Source organism: Garra rufa, chromosome 1 (assembly GCF_049309525.1).
Source record: "Garra rufa chromosome 1, GarRuf1.0, whole genome shotgun sequence".
Classification (NCBI taxonomy): domain Eukaryota; kingdom Metazoa; phylum Chordata; class Actinopteri; order Cypriniformes; family Cyprinidae; genus Garra; species Garra rufa.
Genome location: NC_133361.1, coordinates 2,687,273 through 2,694,007, shown reverse-complemented (window position 1 = coordinate 2,694,007; position 6,735 = coordinate 2,687,273). Strand labels below are relative to the sequence as shown.

The following is a 6,735-nucleotide window of genomic DNA, read 5'->3' as shown; positions in this document are numbered from 1 at the left end:
TGAAAACTCAGCTGTGTTGTGCTTTTATTGAATGAGCACTGTGCTTCGTCCGAACAGATTGCATTATTTTATGTATAATAATTTTTACTGTGTTAATTAGTTTTTAAATCCTCTTAAATGTTTTTAAATTCTTTGTTTTTATTTTTATGATTATCATTATTAATGTTCATGATATTATGATTTTAATTCCTTTCATGTACAGCACTTTGAATTACCATTGTGTATGAAATGTGCTTTATAAATAAACTTATCTTGCCTATAGCGACTTTAACAATACAGATTGTGTCAATTAGCAGATTTACAGTATTAAATAGGAACATAGTGAGTCAATAATACAAAAAGTATGTTAGATAATTGTGTAGTTGATTAAACTTATTTTAATTTGAAGATCGTCTAATTTGAAGATCAAACTTTTGTATGGCAATTTCCTACTTTCTGCTGTTACATCAAGTTCACGGTTCCCTCTTTTATTTTTTTTTAACGAGTTTCTGAAAATAAAATGCTTTTATTTTTATTTCAGAGTTTATTGATGAAAATGAGGAGAATAAAGAATTGAGTGAAGCGGATGAGAAAAAAAACATATTCAAAATGAGTCGCTCTCAAACCAAACCCAAAGATTTAAAGAAAAGCAGAGCCAAGAAATCTGTCACCTGCACTCAGTGTGGAAAGAGCTTCACAAACAAAAAAAGCCTTAATCATCACATGAGGATTCACACTGGAGAGAAACCGTTCACTTGTGATCAGTGTGGGAAGAGTTTCTCACGGTCATCAAGCCTTAAGAAGCACATGAACATCCACACTAGAGAGAAACTGTACGTTGTAAGTTCATGCAAAGGAGAAGCCACATTCATGTCATTTGTGTGGAAAGAGTTTTTCATTTCTACAACATTTGAAAGTACATCAGAAAATACACACTGGTGTGAAAGATTACATGTGCTTTGAGTGTGAAAAGACTTTTACTACAGCTGAACACCTGAAACGGCACCAGAGGATTCACACTGGAGAAAAACCGTACACATGTGATCAATGCGGGAAGAGATTCAGACGATCAGGACATCTGAAAACACATGAGAGAATCCACACTGGAGAGAAACCTTATACATGTGATCAATGCGGGAAGAGTTTTGCACAAAAAGTACAACTTAACGCACACATGATCATTCACACTGGAGAGAAACCTTACAAGTGTTCACACTGCAACCAGAGATTCATACAGTCAGGAGTCCTGAAAACACATGAGAGGATCCACACTGGAGAGAAACCGTATCACTGCACTGAATGTGGGATCTGTTTCAGACATTTATCTTCTCTACGCAGACACACAAAAAACATTCACAGTGAGTAGATCATCTTCAGATCTGATGCTGCACACAAAAATGAATCAAGCAATAAAATATCATCTGGATCAATCAAGAGCCATGACAAAGAAACATCATCTAAAGTTTTCACAGTCAATGAAAGCTCTAGCATTAAGTTCTGCCAGGAAGACTTAACTGTTACATCACTCGATTTTTATCTATCCAATCACATTCCAACACTTGTGGTCTAAAAGATCGGTACTTACTCATGTTTGCTGACGCTTCAATGCACCACCATCCTCCCCACCTCCTCCAAATTGAATCCTTCCTTCTCAAGAAGGAAGCTCAAGAAGAGTCTGGGACACTTTTGTTTTCTTCCCTGTTTTTTTAAGAACTAGTTATGATACATTTAGAAAAAACAGATGCAAGATATACTGATCTTTATTTGCTACTCATCCATTTACTTTTGCTTTGAGTAATTATCGATTGAATGTTTTTTTTATAATAATAATATTAGAAAGCCACGCAGTGTTATGTTTTGGGCTTTCTGTTTTAAATTTCTCAATAAAGCTCTTGGATTGATTTGAATTGTGTGATTTGAACTGATTGTTAGCATTTGTCACGCTCTCTGCTCCTTGTCGTGTCGTTTCCCTCTCTCCCTGCTGTTTAGTGTATGTCACACTTGTTTCTGTCTGATTAATGTATAGTTGGTTGGAATAACAGGAAGAGCCCATTGTTCACCCAGATCTATTTCTGAGATTTCAATATACACCCAATATTGTTTTTGATGATGCACATAAATATTTTGGTTAGATGCATAACATCCGTTAATATTCCGATATATACTCTTGTATTAAACCAATAAAGTTGACAGAACTTCTGTCTGTGTCTTGCTTTTCGGCCGTATCACATTGGGAGACAGAGAATATTCGGTGGCAATGAGAAGTAACGAGATTATATTTATTAATAATGATGATGGATTTACATGTTCTAGTTAGAGCTGGTTCACTCAGAATAAAACAACAGACTGTTTTTATGAATGGGAAATTGAATCATTTCACTAGATTCGTAAAAAAAAAAAAGTTCAACGCTCAGCGGATCAGATGTTACTTGTTTAGCAACTTTTGACGACGAAATAGAGCAAAATCAGGCAACAGTGTTATAGTCAGACAATAAAATAGGAAGTCACTTAATATTAACTTCTTGTTTATTTAACTGTTGTATTAAATCAATATCTCATTTTTCAAACTCCCTTAAAAATTATTTTAAAAAGTCACCCACCTTTGTTCGCAATCTCACAAAGCTAATCAACAACGCTCGCTATACTGTGCAATCAATCTCTTATTTACACTCTTTACACTATGTTTATGAAAGGATTCCTGAGATATGTCCGTGATGCATTACTCTACGTTGCAAAAACACATAGAAACCTTTGTAGCTCCCCTGAGCGCAAACAAATATGCTGATCAGGTCCGGCTAACTAAAGCAGCTAATCATATCCCTTTAGTGGCTCCCATTATTTGTCTTCCGTGCCTTTCTGAATACAAATATACATATTAGTGTGTTTCTAATATGGTCAAAGCGTGAGGGAGGGCTGAGCCCATTCGGAACTGCTGGAGCCCAGAGAGGATATTAAAGAGAAAACCGATTTTCATTCAAACAAATTGATGTAAACTACACACTCAAGTTAATCGATAAAATCAATGTATCGCCCAGCCCTAGTTCTAGTGATGATTACCTTATCAATAGCGTGCCGGGAAAAAAAATTAAAAAAAATAAACAGAACTTGTTTTTCGGTTCAAATAATATACCAGGCTTTTCATTGGTCCGTTAAGAAGAGATATGTTTTATTGGCTACTGAAATGCCGGTGTTATGATTACCGGTTGTAGAGGAGCCAGAGTAAAAAACTTGAAGAGTCGGACATAGATCCAAAAACGTGTTTATTTGTGAAAAACAGGGAATCCAGGTAAACTCAAATAACATAACTTCAAGTTGACAGAAAGACACAGAAGGGCAAATGACTTATAAAAGGTGAAACTAATGACAGACAGGTGGAGACGTTAATGACGGCAAACCAACTATCACAGAATGACAGGGGAAGAAAAAGGGAGACACCAAATGAAAACAATGACAAAGACCGGAAACACAAGGATACATGTAACATTACTCCCCCCTCCCGATAGGCGCGTCTCGTGCCTTAACAATACTACCGGGGAGGGAGCCCTGGCAGATCACAGAGTTTTTGAAGCCAGTGCCGATCAGGCAGTTCATGAGGCCATGCACTGTAAAAAATTTAAGACCTCCCAAACTCAAAATTTTTTAGTGACTGATCACATCTAAACTTTTCAATTGGCCCAATTGGATATTCTGCTAATTGAATTTTATCAATTGTGGCAACAGTCTGTTAACATTGGCTCAATGAGAAATAATATATTGAGCCAATTGAAAAACAAATAAGTCTACCAAACTATGTTATTGGCCCAATTAAATATTTTAAACTGTGGTAGCATACATTTTTTGTTTTACCTCATTCAAAAGTGTATATTGGTAAATGTATATTGCTAAAGCAACCTTACTGAATTGTTTATTCCCTGTTATACCAAAAGAAAAGAAAATTAAATGATACATTGCCACATTTTAATCATTTTTTAATGAAATCTCCAACATAATGTGAAAATACTTTAAAATTATAAATACACAGTAAATTTTCTACAGTATAAAATGTAATAATTTATCTGAGATTACTTCAACCAATGTTCAGTGTATTACCACTGAATATTACCATTCTCACAAAAGGTATTCTGAGCTCATGAAACTGCATCTTACCTACTTAAACATTAAACGTAAAATACATTCATATATTAAAAATGTCAAAAACACCATCAAATTTAAGTACTGGGGAGATTACTTCAACCAGTGTTTACAGTAAAATTCTGTCATCAATTACCCTCATGTCATTCCATATGAGTAAAACTCTATTCTTATTTCTAATTTCTATATCAAAATTTAGATTCTATATCTTAATTTGTTTTCTGAAGATAAACAAAGGTTTTTATGCGTTTGGAATTAAATGAGCATTAGTAATTAATGACAGAATTTACATTTTTGGGTTACCAATCCCTTTAAGTCCTTGCTGTACTCACGATGAGTGCATACAATAATCCAAAGAGTACAATAAATGCATTTTCTAAGTTGTCAAGCTCCACCTCCTCTTCCAGGACAACGGAGACATTCGGTCGCATTTGGTTATTCAGGGCTTTTAACAATACGGGTTGTGTCAAAGCAACTTTACAGTATTAAATTAGACAATCGTGTCAATAGTGCCAAAGTTTCTTGTTGCAGCCAACTCAGATTTGCAAAGGTCTCATCTGGTTCCCATGGTCTTGCGCCAACGGCCGTCTAGGTGAGGAGTTATTTACTGATGATCCGTCTCTGGGGCTCATCTAGTTGATTTGGTCTCTGCTGACATTCAGGGCTGTAGAGCTTGTCTCTAGGTGTTGATCCACCATCTGGGCTGGGTACAGACTGGATCTGGCGGCTACTGTGACCTCGGAATAAATAAGAACAAACAGACTAATATTAATGTAGAGGCCATTCTTCTTACAAAGAAACAAGCACATCAGGTGTTATGGGAAGTGTTCCCAGTTCCAGTTGACCTAACATTCAGCACATTTGACATGTGCCACTGCTTACCATTTCAAGAAGTTCCATTTTCTTTGCAGTTGTGTGGTTCTCCAATGGCTTGGTATTCTGCAAAAACAAAGTATAAAATAGCAATGTCAATACTAAGTCAACATTAGAATTAGCAGTCTACATCCGACTCCTCACAAATTACATCTAAGAGCTAATAGTATTTGGCAATAATATGAAACAAAGATTCACTAAAGATAAATACTCACTGTGAAATTCGTAATGGTTCCTTTTCTATACCAAACGGTGCCTCTTGAGCTCAGACCTGGCAATGGTGGGTTACACTAATGGGAAAAAAAAAGTTATAGCAGAAACATATTCCTTGTGTCTCATAAATTGTATATAATCATTATAGTAAGATAAAAATAATTTAGCTTAATAAATAGTAAATTTGGGTAACTGTGAGATAGGGATGTGTAGTATTGATAAAAAATATATCTTAATATTTTCTGGGATATAATCAAAAATGATCATTAGACGATGTCTTGCTGAGTGTGTTATTATGCTGGTATGTATCTTATGGACTTCTGTAGCATCTGAAGTGACAACGAGATGTTTTTACACATGATTAATTCAGCTCAAAGAGACATGAATGCATTAAACCTGCAGTTACACATGCAAAATAATATTTTGATATTTTAAACAAAATGTTGAATGCTGATATTTGGAATTATGTTAAACGTGAAATTAAAACCGCCAGTAGGTGTCAGTAAGTCCATGTTTATAAGTGAGTCATTGCGATTGAACCGAATCATTTAAACGGTTGATTCATTCAAGAATCAAACACCGTCATATTGCACAGAGACGCAAACCAGTGCCCTGGCTGTGTTTGGAAAGATTTTTGTTGGCGAAATGGAGTAAAAACAGGCATTATTGTCTCTAAAATGCAAGTCCTTTAATATTAACTTCTTGTTTATTGAGCTGTTGTATATAAAACCAATATCAAATTTGCAATCATGCGGCTTTTTGGCGGAAAACGTTGCACTCTTTGCGTTATACTGATTTTGAATACCTAAATATATTTTCTTCCCCTCCCCATATCCAGACCTGCAAACTCATCAGAGGAAAAAAGGTGACAGTGTCCGCGGGGCGGGGGGGTGGGGGGTATATTATACTGAAAAACATTATTTTTTCCTTCTTAGCCTGGACAAGGGATTCACAAACACACGCACGCAAATGCCTGGAGGGAAACTGAAAAACATTCACAAACTATTTAATATATTTTACAGTTCAAGATAAAACTTAAAAGATGTAGTTCTTAAATTATATGAAATATTTAAATATATAGGAATTATCGATTCATATTGAGTGCATTATTTAATTTTTATACCATCAATATTTCACGTATTTGTAGTGCACTATATATAAGTATTTAAATAATTCACCCTTATAGGCTGTTTGTGTGTGAGCTTAATGTCTTACTGCACTTGCTATAATATATTTATGTGACCCTGGACCACAGAACCAGTCTTAAGTCGCTGGGGTATGTTTGTAGCAATAGCCAAAAATACATTGTATGGGTCAAAATTATTGCTTTTTCTTTTATGCCAAAAATCATTAGGAAATTAACTAAAGATTATGTTCCATGAATATTTTTTGTAAAATTCCTACTGTAAATGTATCAAAATGTAATCTTTGATTAGTAATATTCATTGTTAAAAACCTAATTTGGACAACTTTAAAGATGATTTTCTCAGGATTTTGATTTTCTTGCATCCTCAGATTCCAGATTTTCAAATAGATGTA

The 6,735-nt window shown here is 34.9% G+C and overlaps 1 protein-coding gene and 1 pseudogene across 1 annotated transcript in view; one reads left to right on the top strand and one right to left on the bottom strand.

Moving 5' to 3' along the window:
- The window catches only part of LOC141343073 (uncharacterized), a 509,078-nt gene that overhangs the window by 173,366 nt on the left and 328,977 nt on the right, over positions 1-6,735 (bottom strand). The gene's annotated exons all lie outside the window — the stretch shown is intronic.
- Positions 415-2,178, top strand: LOC141327550 (uncharacterized; annotated as a pseudogene).